Below are 18,604 nucleotides of genomic sequence, written 5' to 3'. Positions count from 1 at the left end.
CTTCCGCTTACATGGGTTACCCAAGGAGATAGTGTCGGACCGGGGTAGCCATGTTGTCTCCAGATTTTGGCGTTCCTTTTGTGCTCAAATGGGGATCCAGCTTTCCTTCTCCTCGGCATATCACCCTCAATCCAATGGGGCTGTGGAATGGTCTAATCAAGCTCTGGAACAGTTCCACCGTTGATATGTCTCAGATCACCATAATAATTGATCTGAACTGTTACCTTGGGCAGAGTTTGCTCGTAATAGTGCTATTAATGCTTTCTCCAAGTTATCCCCGTTCATGGCGATTTATGGGTTTCAACCATCCTTGTTACCCGATTCATTCATGTCTCAGGGTATTCCGGCTTTGGAGGAGCATCTCCGGCAACTCCATTCCACGTGGGTGCAGATTCAGGATTGCCTTCATTGTTCTATGCAGCGCCAAAAGTTCCAGGCTGATCGTAGGCGTCTGCCCGCGCCTTCTTACCAGGTTGGTGAGAGGGTTTGGCTGTCCTCCCACAACTTGAACCTTCATGTGCTTTCCAATAAACTGGCTCCCCGTTATGTTGGTCCTTTTCGAATACTCTGACGGGTCAATCCTGTGGCCTACGCTCTTGACCTTCCTCCTGTAATGCGCATCTCCAATGTTTTTCATGTCTCCATCTTGAAACCATTGGTTTGTAATTGGTTTACCACTGTGTTGCCTTGTCCACGTCCCATGAAAAATTTGTGGTCAGCAGCATTATTGACTCTCGTATGTACAGGGGCTGCGTACAATATTTGGTTCACTGGAGGGGTTACGGTCCGGAGGATCGTTCATGGGTTCCCTCCTCTGATATTCATGCTCCCGCCCTCCTCCGTGCCTTCCATTCCAGTTTCCCCAATAAGCCTTTTGTCCTCCCACGGGGGAGGGGTCATTGAGGGGAGGGTACTTTCAGGTTTTTTTCCCTGCTTTGTTTGCCATGTGCTGCTGGCAGCAATTTTACTCACCTCTCTTGCTGGTACATAGTGTGTGATGCTGCTTATTTCCTGCACCCCCTTTTATGGCCAGACTTGTGTACATCATCCATGTGAGACAGGATGCAGTCTCAGAATTGTGATGTCATCACTTATTATTTAAAGGGCCTCTGTTCAGTATGCTTTGCCTTTGTGTTGTCTCAGACCTGTTTGTGAGTGCCAGTTCCTGTGTATTACCTGGCTGTCTGACGTCTCTCCTGGTTCCTGATCCCTGGCTTGTTCCTGAGTCTGCTGTTCTCCCTGTTCCTGATTCTGGCTCGTCTGACTACTCCCTTTGGCTCCTGACTTGGCTCGTCTGATTACCAGCTCTGGTTTTGACTCCTGGCTTATTTGACTTGTGGACTTTTTATTATTTTTTGCTATTAATAAAGGTGTGATATTTTTGCACTTCTCATCTCAGTCTGATTCCTGGCACCCTGACAGAACTAAACTATCTGTCACTGGAATCCAGACACACCCTTCATCTTTCCAGCCTTGTGTTTAAGAGCTTTTCTGGGAAGCTCCCACCCTACCTGAGCAGAATGCTCTCCCCTGCTGTTCCCACGTCCCATAACCTCCGATCCAGTACCAGCACATTATTTCTTTAGTCTGCCTTCATACAAAAAGAAAGCAGCTCGATCATCCTTTTCTTACATAGCACCACAATTATGGAACGACCTCCCGCACACTTTCAAACCTTCGCCAAGCCTAAAATCCTTTAAGAGATCCCTCTCTACATATCTCAAAACAGAATATACCTGTCAGGATTGATTATATATTTCCTACCTGTTCTACCTGTTCGAAATATTAGAATATCGTGCAAAAGTTAATTTATTTCACTAATGCAACTTAAAAGGTGAAACTAAAATATGAGATAGACTCATTACATGCAAAGCAAGATAGTTCAAACCGTGATTTGTCATAATTGTGATGATTATAGCTTACAGCTCATGAAAACCCCAAATCCACAATCTCAGAAAATTAGAATATTGTGAAAAGGTGCAATATTCTGGGCTCAAAGTGTCCCACTCTAATCAGCTAATTAAGCCATAACACCTGCAAAGGGTTACTGAACCTTTAAATGGTCTCTCAGTCTGGTTCAGTAGTAATCACAATCATGGGAAAGACTGCTGACCTGACAGTTGTGCAGAAAACCATCATTGACACCCTCCATACAGAGGGAAAGCCTCAAAAGGTAATTGCAAAAGAAGTTGGATGTTCCCAAAGTGCTGTATCAAAGCACATTAATAGAAAGTTATGTGGAAGGGAAAAGTGTGGAAGAAAAAGGTGCACAAGCAGCAGGGATGACCGCAGCCTGGAGAAGATTGTCAGGAAAAGGCCATTCAAAAGTGTTGGGGACTTTCACAAGGAGTGGACTGAGGCTGGAGTCAGTGCATCAAGAGCCACCACACACAGACGGATCCTGGACATGGGCTTCAAATGTCGTATTCCTCTTGTCAAGCCACTCCTGAAAAACAAACAATGTCAGAAGCGTCTTACCTCGGCTAAAGAAAAACAGACCTGGTCTGTTGCTCAGTAGTCCAAAGTCCTCTTTTCTGATGAGAGCAAATTTTGCATTTCATTTGTAAACCAAGGACCCAGAGTATGGAAGAAGAATGGAGAGGCACACACTGCAAGATGCTTGAAGTCCAGTGTGAAGTTTCCACAGTCTGTGTTGATTTGGGGAGCCATGTCATCTGCTGGTGTTGGTCCACTGTGCTTCATTAAATTCAGGGTCAACACAGCCATCTACCAGGAGATTTTGGAGCACTTCATGCTTCCTTCCGCAGACGAGCTCTATGGGGATGCTGACTTCATTTTCCAGCAGGACTTGGCACCTGCCCACACTGCCAAAAGAACCAAAACTTGGTTCAATGACCGTGGGATTACTGTGCTTGATTGGCCAGCAAACTCGTCTGACCTGAACCCCATAGAGAATCTATGGGGCATTGCCAAGAGAAAGATGAGAGACATGAGACCGAACAATGCAGAAGAGCTGAAGGCCACTATTGAAGCATAATATTAGAGTATATTCAATGGAATATTATGGTAGTAAGTATATGAGCATGATATAAGATCCCGTAATCATTACTAGACTTTGTGTATGAATCTTATATATAATCCATTGGTTACTTTTTAGTATTCAACTTTATCGGATTTATCCGAAAATTAATTCATCTTCCTACTAGTAACATATGATAAAAATGTAGGATCTGTATACTCTCTACATACTCACTGATTTTGGGTACGAAAAATGTGAATGAAATAAATTGCAAATAATAAATAAATAAATAAAAAATATTTTTATAAAAGGTGCTTTACGTGAAGCTATATTACATAGGGATTAACCATATATAGTTTGTTACATTCAGTAAGTGATAATAATTTTCTAAGACCCTATCCTCTATCCTATAAAACACGTGTATGTGTCTTACTTGTAATGAATGGTTGTTCAGAACATTTTTATAATGAACAACATAGTGTAAGTGAAATTCATTCCATCATAAAATACCAAATGGTGTAAAATTGTGAAGAATTTCTGTCCTGTAATATTGCCAGGAGTGAAAATGATCAGTGTGCATTATTGTGCCGAATAGTATTTGTATTATATCCTACACTAAGTGAAAATAATTGGTGGTGAGTAAAAATCACTACCATAATGGAGTGAGTAGTGAGTAAGAAGGAGAGTTAAAGAACATATGATGGATATAATAATTGTAATGGTGTTGTTGGATACTATTAAAGATATGTAAAAAAAAATATTGTTTTCATTCAGACCTAGTGGGGAGACTAAATTCATGAGATAGATACAGCGGCTTTCTTTTTTAGTAGAATTTCTTCCAAATTTCCACCTCTAATTCCCAAAGATATTTTTTTGTAAACCAAAACAGTGGAATCTGATGTTTTCCCATTATGGTAAGTTAGGAAATGGGATGCCACACTTGTGATGTTTCTGTAGTTTTTTTAGATCTCTTTCAGTGTTTCTCACATTACTAAGGTGCTCCAGCTTCCTAGTACGAAATTTTCTGGAGGTTATCCCTATGTAATACATATCACAGCTGCAGGTAACAGCATAGATGATACTTTTGGTGTTACAATTGATATGAGACTGAATTCTGTGCGCTTTTCCAAATCTTTCTGTTATTGATTTTACAGGGAGTAAATGCTTACAAATTGAGCAATTCCTGCATTTAAAATTTCCTAATGCTATAGGATCACATTTGGATGCCGATTTCACAAATGTCTATCAGACCTGATCCGACAGTGCGGATCAGGTCCGACAGACATCGTTGAATGCGGAGAGCAATACGCTTTCTGTATTCAGCATTCCACCAGCAGCTCACAAGAGCTGCTGGTGCAACGCCGCCCCCTGCAGACTCGCAGACAATCGGCCACCAGCAGGGGGTTGTCAATCAACCCGATCGTATTCGATCGGGTTGAATTGTGGCGATTCCTGTCCGCCTCATAAGAGCAGGCGGACAGGGTTATGGAGCAGCGGTCTTTAGACCGCTGTTTCATAACTGGTTTTTCTGGGGAGTCTGAAGACTCACCAGAAACACAGGCCCACAAGCTCCATACAGAGCTTGATAAATGGGCCCCTTGGTCTTTCTTTTGACAAAATGACTGGGGCTAAGAACATCCTTCAGGTTTTTTGTGCATCTATAGCCTATTTGTATCCTTTCACCTATGATGCTATTCAGCTTTGGATCAGCTTGGAGGATATGTAGATGTTTATTTAGGATATGTATTACTTCCTGAGATTGAGGTGAGTATGTCAGGATCAATCGAGTAGTTTCGTCTTTAGTTTTCTTCTTTTTTTTGTAAGAGATCCAGTCTGTTAGTCAAGTTGGCTCTTTGTCTTGCTTTTTAATACTCTGATTGCTGTATCCTCTTTGTTGCAATCTCAGTTGTAATTCATCTGCTTGACGTTTGTATGATATTACATCTGAGCAATTCCTCTTAATTCTTAAGAATTCTCCTGTTGGTAGTGCTTTGATCGTATTAGGTGAGTGTCCGCTGGTAGCATGAAGAATGTTATCAGTTGTAGTCTTCTTTCTGAAGAGATCTGTTTGAATTACCCCAGATATACCTTTGGATATTTTTAAATCCAAGAATGTCACTTCTTGAATGTTATATTCATATGTGAGTTTTATAATTAAGTTGTTATTACTGAGTTTATTCAGGAATTCGGTCAGTGAGTGTATCTGATGGTCCTTCCCATAGAAAGAACACGTCGTCTATATATCTCAGCCACAGAGGGATGTGATTGATGAAGCATGCATTGTCATCTGAAAATACTGTCTGTTGTTCCTACCAACATAGGAAGAGATTTGCATATGTTGATGCACATGCTGTACCCATCGCAGTACCTCTTACCTGTAGATAGAATTGTTGGTCGAATACGAAATAATTATGGTGTAGGATAAATTTAAGCAGTTCTAATATGAAATCATTGTGAGCTTTTTCTTCACCTGATGAAGACTGCAAAAAGCTCTGTACAGGTTTGATACCTAGTTGATGGTCTATACTAGTGTACAGTGCTTCAACATCTTCCGTAACTAGAATGTTGTTTGCATTCATTTGAATATTTTCTACATAGTGCAAGACTTCCATTGTGTCTCTTACAAATGATAGTAACTGGGTAACAAATTCCGTGAGTCTATAGTCAACATATTGACTCACCTTCTTTGTAAGGTTATTAATACCTGAGACAATGGGCTGCCTTGGAGGTATAGTAGGGTTTTTGTGAATTTTGGGTATGGCATAAAAAGCATGGCAATTTTGGGTTCAAGTACTGTTAAAAATTTACTTTCTTTAGGTGTCATGATTTGATCTTTCGTGGCGTTATTATTTTGTTATATTGCTCTTGGAAATTTTGGGTAGGATCAAATAATAATTTGGAATAACAGTCTTTATTACATAGTTGTTTATATACTTCGTGTAGATAGAGGTCCTTCGGCCAGATCACCACATTGCCACCTTTGTCCGAATTTTTTTATTAGTACATCGTCCCATTTTTGTATCTCTTGTAATACCTTTGTTTCTGACTTAGTCAGATTTGTTTGTGGTGTTGTTTTTAAGGGAAGTTCTGAGATTTCTTTAGTTACCATTTCGTTAAAGATTTCTATATGTCTTGAGGTGTTAAATCTAAGTAAATGTTTGGATTTATTTGAAATAATTTCTCTCCAGTCAGGGTCAATAGGGATCTCATTATCTTCTAGTAAATCTTGCATTGCTTGGAGAGTTACTTGTTCTTCATTTGTCCAGTTGGTATTTACACCTTCTATCTCACAAGTTAGATCACTATTTTCCATAAATTGTTTTTTGAGGTGGATTTTCCTGAGGTACAATTGTATGTCTTTAGTTGTTTCAAATTTATCGAGATGGCATGTGGGGCAAAATAAATTTGTATCAGGGAAACACTGTTTACCAACATGAGCAGGAGGTGGTATGTGCTCAGCACACAGGAAGAAACTCAGATGTTTGTTACACGATTCTGTTGTCAATCTGTTTCCACCATAAAATGTATTTTTATTTAGTTCCCCAAAGACCTAATTATCTTTGAATTCTATGAGAAAAAAATAGAATATCCCCTTTTTTACAGTACAGCTGTTCTAACTATTGAGTGTAAACATTAAACACAGAACATTAGACATTTTAACTTTGCAATTGTGAATTTCTACTGTTATTTATTACTTTAGTTTTAGGCTATTCCAGTGACTAAAGGGAAACTGACTGAAATTGTTTTCCCCAAAAATCTGTTTTAAACTCAGATGTAATTCTGTAAAGTATAATAACATTGTGATATACATTAATTATTTAGATTTTTTTTGTCCAGCACTCACTTGCAAGCTCTCAGCCAAGATTAAAAGCAAAAATGGAAGAGTTAGTTACCACATCTGGCCAAATGGGACAAGCTCAGGTACCACGTCAAGGTCTCTCCCAAAACCTGGGTCCTTAATACAGCCAAACAATGCAAACTCTCAATCAAACTGGGAGCAAGTCAAGGATGCACAGACTTATGTAATTAGCCTAGACATATACAAAACACGGAAGGGGACTGCACTCAGATGGGCATATTTATAAAGCTCCGTATGGAGCTAGATGCCCCTTGTTTCTGGTGAGCCTTCAAGATCGTCGGAAACAGAAGTTATGAAGCAGAGGTCTAAAGACCGCTGATCCATAACTTGTCTGCCTGCTCTGAGGCAGCAGACAGAAATCAACCCGATTTGAATACGATCCGGTTGATTGACACCCCCTGCTAGTGGCTAGATTGGCGGCGAATCTGCAGGGACGTGCAATGATGAATTCCGACAGCGTATGCTGTTGGCATTTATCGATGTGTAGCATTGTGCAGCGGACATGATACGCTACTTCATATCATGTCCGCTCGCACATTGATACATATGCCCCTAAGACCGAACTGGGTACAAATCCTATGACCCTGCAACATGCACAGGCTTAATCTTAGCTGAGAGCTTGCAAGTAAGTGCTGGACTCCTCTGTGAGCTGTATTAATTTATTTTGTAATTTTCCCTATGTGCCTTGCACCCAGACTTGTCTGGGGTTTACTGCCTGCGACTCTGGGGACAGTGCAGCTGCCTGAGAGTGCAATTGAGCACCCAGTGCTGTGAATGTTGCAGGGTCATTGGATGTGTACCCAGTCCAGTCTGAGAGTGCAGTCCCCTTCCATGTTTTGTGTATGTGTGTGTATGTATATGTACATGTGTGTGTGTGTGTGTATATATATATATATATATATATATATATATATATATATATAATGTGTGTGTGTCTGTGTGTGTGTATGTGCTTAATTGCTGACATATACTAAGCATAATTAAAATCCATTGACTTTAAGATCCATTTTAAAGATACTTAGTGTTTGCTCACAATTAATAAAATAAATGTTATTGCGGTTGAAGTGTTAAAATAAGGGTGGCATGAGGGGGCGGAGCCAACTCCCATTGAGGGCAGACATGTATGAGCAGAGCTCCTGGCTTATATCCTAAAAAAATGGAAAATAATCTAATATTATAAGTCTAGATTTATGCCCAATATCTCATTTATGCCCGCCTAAGTATCTCAAGCGAGAAAAAGCTCTATATTGTAGAGATATGCAAGATTATGGCCTCTCAACCTTGCCATGCGGTAAGCGCTACTGTTTCATCTACTAGATCCGCTAACCTTGGTGATCTCTATTATCAGAGATCGGCTGAGGGAGCCATTGCATCGACATAGCCTCACTAAAACTGGCGTGGGTTAGTGGAAGTCTCTCCCTGGGACATGGAGGACAGATCAACAACATCACTTACTCTTCTAAGACTAATGTCCCTAAAACATCGATGAGGAAAATTATATTAGTAAGCAGAAGAGTAATAGGCTAACTGTTTTCCATATAGCTGACTCTATTTTCATACCCTGGTGGAAAAACGGGGCACACAAATTGAGCCGCCGATTTCATTTTACCTTCAGAGACACTAAATTCAAAAGTGGACCTAGTTATTGAAGTTGAGCTTATTCCTATGAAAAACTATGGCCTAGATTTGGAGTTCGGCGGTAAAAGGGCTGTTAACGCTCCGCGGGCTTTTTTCTGGCCGCACCATAAATTTAACTCTGGTATCGAGAGTTAAAACAAATGCTGCGTTAGGCTCCAAAAAAGGAGCGTAGAGCATTTTTACCGCAAAAGCAACTCTCGATACCAGAGTTGCTTACGGACGCGGCCGGCCTCAAAAACGTGCTCGTGCACGATTCTCCCATAGGAAACAATGGGACTGTTTGAGCTGAAAAAAAACCTAACACCTGCAAAAAAGCAGCGTTCAGCTCCTAACGCAGCCCCATTGATTCCTATGGGGAAACACTTCCTACGTCTGCACCTAACACCCTAACATGTACCCCGAGTCTAAACACCCCTAATCTTACACTTATTAACCCCTAATCTGCCGCCCCCGCTATCGCTGACCCCTGCATATTTTTTTTAACCCCTAATCTGCCGCTCCGTAAAACGCCGCCACCTACGTTATCCCTATGTACCCCTAATCTGCTGCCCTAACATCGCCGACCCCTATGTTATATTTATTAACCCCTAATCTGCCCCCCACAACGTCGCCGACACCTGCCTACACTTATTAACCCCTAATCTGCCGAGCGGACCTGAGCGCTACTATAATAAAGTTATTAACCCCTAATCCGCCTCACTAACCCTATCATAAATAGTATTAACCCCTAATCTGCCCTCCCTAACATCGCCGACACCTACCTTCAATTATTAACCCCTAAACTTCCGATCGGAGCTCACCGCTATTCTAATAAATGTATTAACCCCTAAAGCTAAGTCTAACCCTAACACTAACACCCCCCTAAGTTAAATATAATTTACATCTAACGAAATTAATTAACTCTTATTAAATAACTTATTCCTATTTAAAGCTAAATACTTACCTGTAAAATAAATCCTAATATAGCTACAATATAAATTATAATTATATTATAGCTATTTTAGGATTAATATTTATTTTACAGGCAACTTTGTAATTATTTTAACCAGGTACAATAGCTATTAAATAGTTATTAACTATTTAATAGTTACCTAGTTAAAATAATAACAAATTTACCTGTAAAATAAATCCTAACCTAAGTTATAATTAAACCTAACACTACCCTATCAATAAAATAATTAAATAAACTACCTACAATTACCTACAATTAACCTAACACTACACTATCAATAAATAAATTAAACACAATTGCTACAAATAAATACAATTAAATAAACTAGCTAAAGTACAAAAAAAAAAAAGAACTAAGTTACAGAAAATAAAAAAATATTTACAAACATAAGAAAAATATTACAACAATTTTAAACTAATTACACCTACTCTAAGCCCCCTAATAAAATAACAAAGCCCCCCAAAATAAAAAATTCCCTACCCTATTCTAAATTAAAAAAGTTACAAGCTCTTTTACCTTACCAGCCCTGAACAGGGCCCTTTGCGGGGCATGCCCCAAGAATTTCAGCTCTTTTGCCTGTAAAAGAATAAATACAATACCCCCCCCCCCCAACATTACAACCCACCACCCACATACCCCTAATCTAACCCAAACCCCCCTTAAATAAACCTAACACTAAGCCCCTGAAGATCTTCCTACCTTGTCTTCACCATACCAGGTATCACCGATCCGTCCTGGCTCCAAGATCTTCATCCAACCCAAGCGGGGGTTGGCGATCCATAATCCGGTCCAGAAGAGGCTCCAAAGTCTTCCTCCTATCCGGCAAGAAGAGGACATCCGGACCGGCAAACATCTTCTCCAAGCGGCATCTTCGATCTTCTTCCATCCGGTGCGGAGCGGGTCCATCTTGAAGCAGGCGACGCGGATCCATCCTCTTCTTCCGATGTCTCCCGACTAATGACGGTTCCTTTAAGGGACGTCATCCAAGATGGCGTCCCTCGAATTCCGATTGGCTGATAGGATTCTATCAGCCAATCGGAATTAAGGTAGGAATTTTCTGATTGGCTGATGGAATCAGCCAATCAGAATCAAGTTCAATCCGATTGGCCGATCCCATCAGCCAATCAGATTGAGCTCGCATTCTATTGGCTGATCGGAACAGCCAATAGAATGCGAGCTCAATCTGATTGGCTGATTGGATCAGCCAATCGGATTGAACTTGATTCTGATTGGCTGATTCCATCAGCCAATCAGAAAATTCCTACCTTAATTCCGATTGGCTGATAGAATCCTATCAGCCAATCGGAATTCGAGGGACGCCATCTTGGATGACGTCCCTTAAAGGAACCGTCATTAGTCGGGAGACATCGGAAGAAGAGGATGGATCCGCGTCGCCTGCTTCAAGATGGACCCGCTCCGCACCGGATGGAAGAAGATCGAAGATGCCGCTTGGAGAAGATGTTTGCCGGTCCGGATGTCCTCTTCTTGCCGGATAGGAGGAAGACTTTGGAGCCTCTTCTGGACCGGATTATGGATCGCCAACCCCCGCTTGGGTTGGATGAAGATCTTGGAGCCAGGACGGATCGGTGATACCTGGTATGGTGAAGACAAGGTAGGAAGATCTTCAGGGGCTTAGTGTTAGGTTTATTTAAGGGGGGTTTGGGTTAGATTAGGGGTATGTGGGTGGTGGGTTGTAATGTTGGGGGGGGGTATTGTATTTATTCTTTTACAGGCAAAAGAGCTGAAATTCTTGGGGCATGCCCCGCAAAGGGCCCTGTTCAGGGCTGGTAAGGTAAAAGAGCTTGTAACTTTTTTAATTTAGAATAGGGTAGGGAATTTTTTATTTTGGGGGGCTTTGTTATTTTATTAGGGGGCTTAGAGTAGGTGTAATTAGTTTAAAATTGTTGTAATATTTTTCTTATGTTTGTAAATATTTTTTTATTTTCTGTAACTTAGTTCTTTTTTTTTTTTGTACTTTAGCTAGTTTATTTAATTGTATGTATTTGTAGCAATTGTGTTTAATTTATTTATTGATAGTGTAGTGTTAGGTTAATTGTAGGTAATTGTAGGTAGTTTATTTAATTATTTTATTGATAGGGTAGTGTTAGGTTTAATTATAACTTAGGTTAGGATTTATTTTACAGGTAAATTTGTTATTATTTTAACTAGGTAACTATTAAATAGTTCTTAACTATTTAATAGCTATTGTACCTGGTTAAAATAATTACAAAGTTGCCTGTAAAATAAATATTAATCCTAAAATAGCTATAATATAATTATAATTTATATTGTAGCTATATTAGGATTTATTTTACAGGTAAGTATTTAGCTTTAAATAGGAATAATTTATTTAATAAGAGTTAATTAATTTCGTTAGATAAAAATTATATTTAACTTAGGGGGGTGTTAGTGTTAGGGTTAGACTTAGCTTTAGGGGTTAATCCATTTATTAGAATAGCGGTGAGCTCCGATCGGAAGTTTAGGGGTTAATAATTGAAGGTAGGTGTCGGCGATGTTAGGGAGGGCAGATTAGGGGTTAATACTATTTATGATCGGGTTAGTGAGGCGGATTAGGGGTTAATAACTTTATTATAGTAGCGCTCAGGTCCGCTCGGCAGATTAGGGGTTAATAAGTGTAGGCAGGTGTCGGCGACGTTGAGGGGGGCAGATTAGGGGTTAATAAATATAATATAGGGGTCGGCGGGGTTAGGGGCAGCAGATTAGGGGTACATAGGGATAACGTAGGTGGCGGCGATTTGCGGTCGGAAGATTAGGGGTTAATTATTGTAAGTAGCTGGCGGCGACGTTGTGGGGGGCAGGTTAGGGGTGAATAAATATAATACAGGGGTCGGCGGGGTTAGGGGCAGCAGATTAGGGGTACATAAGTATAACGTAGGTGGCGGTCGGCAGATTAGGGGTTAAAAATTTTAATCGAGTGGCGGCGGTGTGGGGGGAGCTCGGTTTAGGGGTACATAGGTAGTTTATGGGTGTTAGTGTACTTTAGGGTACAGTAGTTAAGAGCTTTATAAACCGGCGTTAGCCAGAAAGCTCTTAACTCCTGCTATTTTCAGGCGGCTGGAATCTTGTCGTTAGAGCTCTAACGCTCACTGCAGAAACGACTCTAAATACCAGCGTTAGAAAGATCCCATTGAAAAGATAGGCTACGCAAATGGCGTAGGGGGATCTGCGGTATGGAAAAGTCGCGGCTGAAAAGTGAGCGTTAGACCCTTTAATCACTGACTCCAAATACCAGCGGGCGGCCAACACCAGCGTTAGGAGCCGAACTCTAAATCTAGGCCTATGTGTTCCCAGTGTGCTATATGGATTGCGGTAATATGGTTCACCGGGAGAGAACTTTTTAATTTTCCTTACACTGGACGTTTTGCTGAGCATAGTATATATTTTTCTTTCTATATGACTGCCCAAGCTGATTTGTCTTAGAATTGCATAAGAGGGCAAACTAAATTATATATAACGGTTCCTCGCGGATCTATTTGATCCCCTACTGTACTTTAGAGGCTGATAGTTTTTTTTTATTTAAGTGGCTTATTAGTCTTTTTGGTAATAAGGTAAGACTGTAGATCTATAATCCTGGTGCTTTAATGTGTACCTCACAACAGAGCCCTATTTCCCTGAGATGTAGACATCTGTTCTAAGAAAGTGCATTTAATCTTATATTTCTGGGCTGGTAATTTAGAGACCTAACAATATTGTTTAGTTCATACAATAACAAAACAATTGCCTTATTTTACAGCAGGATTCTGATTGCTCTCTACATTCATATCCCACTATTTATCTTTAGACTCCTGTATCATCTGATATGATTCAATTACTTGTTTAACTCCATCTAGGTAGCTCTTCACTATTATAACTGCTGACTCGGCACAAATGTAATATAAGCCCACATTCTGATCATATCCTCCCTGGCCCACTAGATGGCAGCATAGACACATGGGAATACATACTTATGATTAAGATACTTGCTAGAGGTTCCGTTTTCTACTCCTAATGCGGAGTGCCAGCAAACAGAAGGTAGGAATATTTCACAGTCCACATTACTTGCATTTAATGTAGAGCATATCAGACAGGTTGATACCCTGGAAATGAAGATCTGTCCCACTCTAAATTATGTTTATATGTTCTTCATGTTACGGCACTTAACCTATAGCCTTATGTCATAGGGGTATGTAGGTATTGAAATTGCCCACAGAAACAAGCGTAGCAACTAACCTTAGTGAAACTATGATATCTGTTACGCAAGATTCCATATGCTCTATACAAGATCCTATTATTGTAAGGGGACCTGAGATAGGCTAAGCCAGGTGTGGGAAAGTTTTTCCCATACTCACAATATATGTTGTACCATTGTATGCCATTTTTATTATTTCCTATGCAATGCTTTGGTTTAAAAGGGCCTCTTATATCATATTAAGCACCATAAACTTGTTAACAAACTAATGTACATATCTTCTCTTGCAGTTAGGGGGAGATTTTTAGGGTATTGTTATAGCTTTACACCCTATTGTTTCCTCCCTCTCTACGTATGACGGTGTGTTTCCTCTTTCTCCCCCAGCCGGCGGGGGGGAATAGGGATTTATAGAATCTAGCAGAAACAACCTTTAGTTATCACCGCCTATCTATAGGGTAATTGAATTGTACCAAACGCCCTAAATGTGTGGCCTTTCACAGTGAGAAATATAGCCCTGATTAATTCTATTCGCAATCAGATGCATCTACCAGGCTTAGAATTACTCATTGACTACTTGTGACCTGTTGGCAAATACTTTAGTATATCCCTTAAGGCCCCTGTATATGTACTTTAAAATATAGAAGTCTCCTACTTAAGCAGTTTTCACCAACTCCGGGGTACTTCTACAAATTGTACAGCTGTTGATCTCTATTCCATGATACATGCCTTATATTACATAAGATGTCCGCTCCCTCCCCCCATACACTAACGTGGGCCTCTGCTGGGCTACACCCATACTAGAATTTAACTGACAGGGGTATTGGTATCTATTTGTTTTAAATCGGTGTTTACCCGCTGTTATGTTCTGATAATGTATAATTTATGTGGTAATAATTTTAAGAATGATATTGTTTCCTAGATCAACTGGTTCATGAGTAACTCTCGAACTGACCACTGTTTATTGCTATCCTGAAAACTTTAAAACGAGATTCTCAAGTTATTGTTAGCTAAGCATTATACAATTGTTGATATATGGGAAGTAATGGTTTATTGTGCATTCACTAATTGGAGACAACATTTCTTGTTCATGTATTATATTTCCTATGCTATCTGTTGATGTTTAATTATCATGAACCTCAATAAAAGATTATTTATAAAAAAAAATAAAAAAATAAGGGTGGCATGATGCAGATACAGCTAGTAATGTTTAAACGCCTATAGTTTTAGGTAAAAATTGTGCTTCTCTTACGCTCCCTAGTGAGGCCAAAAAAGCACATTCTGTAATCTACAAATCTAATAGCTAGTTTAGGCAATAGTATCATTTTAAAAAGAAAAAAACTATAGCTTGCTGTTGCTAAAATGTTTCTGTCTATTATTCTTAAAAAGTCATTCCATATCAGTTAGTCATATTGTGAAACCTGATTAGACATTTTACATTACAATATTACACATGTGGTTTTATTGGCACATAAAGCTGCAGCGTCAATATTACGGCCAGATTACGAGTTTTGCAGTATGAGGGGTGCGGTGCTAACTTGCACGTTATTGTCACCGCTCACTTACCTACAGCGCTGATATTACAGGTTTTTACAAACCCGGCATTAAAAGGCAAGAAGTGAGCGTAGAGCAAAATTTTTCTCCATAACGCACTCCAATACCAGCGCTGCTTAAGTCAGCGGTGAGCTGGTTGTACGTGTTCATGCACAATTTCCCCATAGGCATCAATGGGGAGAGCCGGCTGAGAGAAAGCCTAACACCTGCCAAAAAGCAGCGTAAATCTCCGTAACGCAGCCCCATTGATTCCTATGGGGAAACACATTTTATGTTTACACCTAACACCCTAACATGAACCCTGAGTCTAAACACCCCTAACCTTACACTTATTAACCCCTAATCTGCCGCCCCCGACATCGACACCTACATTATACTTATGAACCCCTAATCTGCTGCCACCAACATCGCCGACACCTATATTATATTTATTAACCCCTAATCTGCTGCCCACAACATCGCTGACACCTACATAATGTTATTAACCCCTAATCTGCTGCCCCAACGTCGCCACCACTATAATAAACATATTAACCCCTAAACTGCCGTACTCCTGCATCGCAAACACTAGTTAGATATTATTAACCCCTAATCTGCCGCCCCTAACATCGCCGCCACTATACTAAATTTATTAACCCCTAAACCTGTCTCACCCTAACACCCCCTAACTTAAATATAATTAAAATAAATATAAATAAAACCTACTATCATTTCCTAAATTATTCCTATTTAATAATTTAAAGAAAACCTATTACTAATAACTAAATAATTCCTATTTAAAACTAAATACTTACCTATAAAATAAACCCTTAGCTAGCTACAATATAACTAATAGTTACATTGTAGCTAGCTTAGGGTTTATTTTTATTTTGCAGGCAAGTTTGTATTTATTTTAACTAGGTAGAATAGTTAGTAAATAGTTATTAACTATTTACTAACTACCTATCTAAAATAAATACAAATTGACCTGTAAAATAAAACCTAACCTAAGTTACACTAACACCTAATCTTACACTACAATTAAATAAATTACCTAAATTAAATACAATTAACTAAATTAAATACAATTTAGAAAATAAAAAGCAAATTACAAGATCTTTAAACTAATTACACCTAATCTAATAGCCCTATCAAAATAAAAAAAGCCCACCCAAAATAAAAAACCCTAGCCTAAACTAAACTACTAATAGCCCTTAAAAGGGCCTTTTGCGGGGCATTGCCCAAAGAAATCAGCTCTTTTACCTGAAAAAAAAATGCAAACAACCCCCCCAAGAGTAACATTTGGATGAGCATTGCCCTTAAAAGGGCATTTAGCTCTATTGCAGCCTAAAGCCCTAACCTAAAAATAGAACCCACCCAATAAACCCTTAAAAAAAACCTAACAACCCACTGAAGATCCACTTACAGTTTTGAAGATCCGACATCCATCCTCAATGAAGCCGGGAGAAGTCCTCATCGAAGCGGCAAGAAGTCCTCAACAAAGCCGGGAGAAGTCTTCATCCAAGCCAGGAGAAGTGGTCCTCCAGACGGGCAGAAGTCTTCATACAGACGGCATCTTCTATCTTCATCCATCCGGCGCGGAGCGGCTCTATCTTCAAGACATCCAGCGCGGAGCATTCTCTTCCAACGACGACTACCGACGAATGAAGGTACCTTTAAGTGATGTCATCCATGATGGCGTCCCTTAGATTCTGATTGGCTGATAGAATTCTATCAGCCAATCAGAATTAAGGTTGAAAAAATCATTTTGGCTGATGCAATCAGCCAATAGGATTGAACTTCAATCCTATTGGCTGATCCAATCAGCCAATTGGATTGAGCTCGCATTCTATTGTCTGATTGGAACAGACAATAGAATGTGAGCTCAATCCTATTGGCTGATTGGATCAGCCAATAGGATTTTTTTCAACCTTAATTCCGCTTGGCTGATAGAATTCTATTAGCCAATCGAATTCTAAGGGACACCATCTTGGATGATATCACTTAAAGGTACCTTCATTCGTCGGGTAGTCGTCGTTAGAAGAGGATGCTCTGCGCCGGATGTCTTGAAGATGGAGCCGCTCCGCGCCGGCTGGATGAAGATAGAAGATGCCGCCTGGATGAAGACTTCTGCCCGTCTGGAGGACCACTTCTCCTGGCTTGGATGAAGACTTCTCCCAGCTTCATTGAGGACTTCTCCCGGCTTCGTTGAGGATGGATGTCGGATCTTCAAAACTGTAAGTGGATCTTCAGGGGTTAGTGTTAGGATTTTTTAAGGTTGTATTGGGTGGGTTTTATTTTTAGGTTAGGGCTTTGGGCCACAATAAAGCTAAATGCCCTTTTAAGGGCAATGCCCATCCAAATGCCATTTTCAGGGCAATGGGGAGCTTATGTTTTTTTTAGTTAGGGTTTAATTTGGGGGGTTGGTTGTGTGGGTGGTGGGTTTTACTGTTGGGGGGTTGTATTTTTTGTTCAGGTAAAAGTGCTGATTTCTTTGGGGCAATACCCCGCAAAAGGCCCTTTTAAGGGCTATTGGTAGTTTAGTTTAGGCTAGGGTTTTTTCTTATTTTGGGGGGGCTTTTTTATTTTGATAGGGCTATTAGATTAGGTGTAATTAGTTTAAATATCTTGTAATTTGTTTTTTATTTTCTGTAATTTTGTTTTTTTATATAATTTAGGTAATTGTATTAAATGTATTTAATTGTGTTTAATTTAGGGAATTTATTTAATTGTAGTGTAGTGTTAGGTGTTAGTGTAAGACAGGTTAGGTTTTATTTTACAGGTAAATTTGTATTTATTTTAGCTAGGTAGTTAGTAAATAGTTAATAACTATTTAGTAACTATTCTACCTAGTTAAAATAAATACAAACTAGCCTGTAAAATAAAAATAAACCCTAAGATAGATACAATGTAACTATTAGTTATATTGTAGCTAGCTTAGGGTTTATTTTATAGGTAAGTATTTAGTTTTAAATAGGAATTATTTAGTTATTAATAATAGGTTTTCTTTAAATTTATTTTAATTATATTTAAGTTAGGGGGTGTTAGGGTTAGACTTAGATTTAGGGGTTAATAAATTTAGTATAATGGCGGTGATGTTGGGGGTGGCAGATTAGGGGTTAATAAATGTAGGTAGGTGGCGGCGATGTTAGGGGTGGCAGATTAGGGGTTAATAATATTTAACTAGTGTTTGCGAGGCGGGAGTGTGGCGGTTTAGGGGTTAATATGTTCTAGTGGCGGCGATTTCCGGAGCGGCAGATTAGGGGGTTAATAATTTTATTTTAGTTTTTGCGATGCGGGAGGACCTCGGTTTAGGGGTTAATAGGTAGTTTATGGGTGTTAGTGTACTTTTTAGCACTTTAGTTATGAGTTTTATGCTACGGCTTTGTAGTGTAAAACTCATAACTACTGACTTTAAAATGCGTTACGAATCTTGCGGCATAGGCTGTTCCGCTC

General features: G+C 39.6%; 1 protein-coding gene across 1 annotated transcript in view; it reads left to right on the top strand.

Moving 5' to 3' along the window:
* NIPAL1 (NIPA like domain containing 1) overlaps positions 1-18,604 on the top strand; it is a 109,178-nt gene that overhangs the window by 89,436 nt on the left and 1,138 nt on the right. The gene's annotated exons all lie outside the window — the stretch shown is intronic.

This window comes from Bombina bombina, chromosome 2 (assembly GCF_027579735.1).
Source record: "Bombina bombina isolate aBomBom1 chromosome 2, aBomBom1.pri, whole genome shotgun sequence".
Lineage (NCBI taxonomy): Eukaryota > Metazoa > Chordata > Amphibia > Anura > Bombinatoridae > Bombina > Bombina bombina.
Note: the sequence above shows the minus strand (reverse complement) of the source record. Positions and strands in the feature narration are given on the sequence as shown.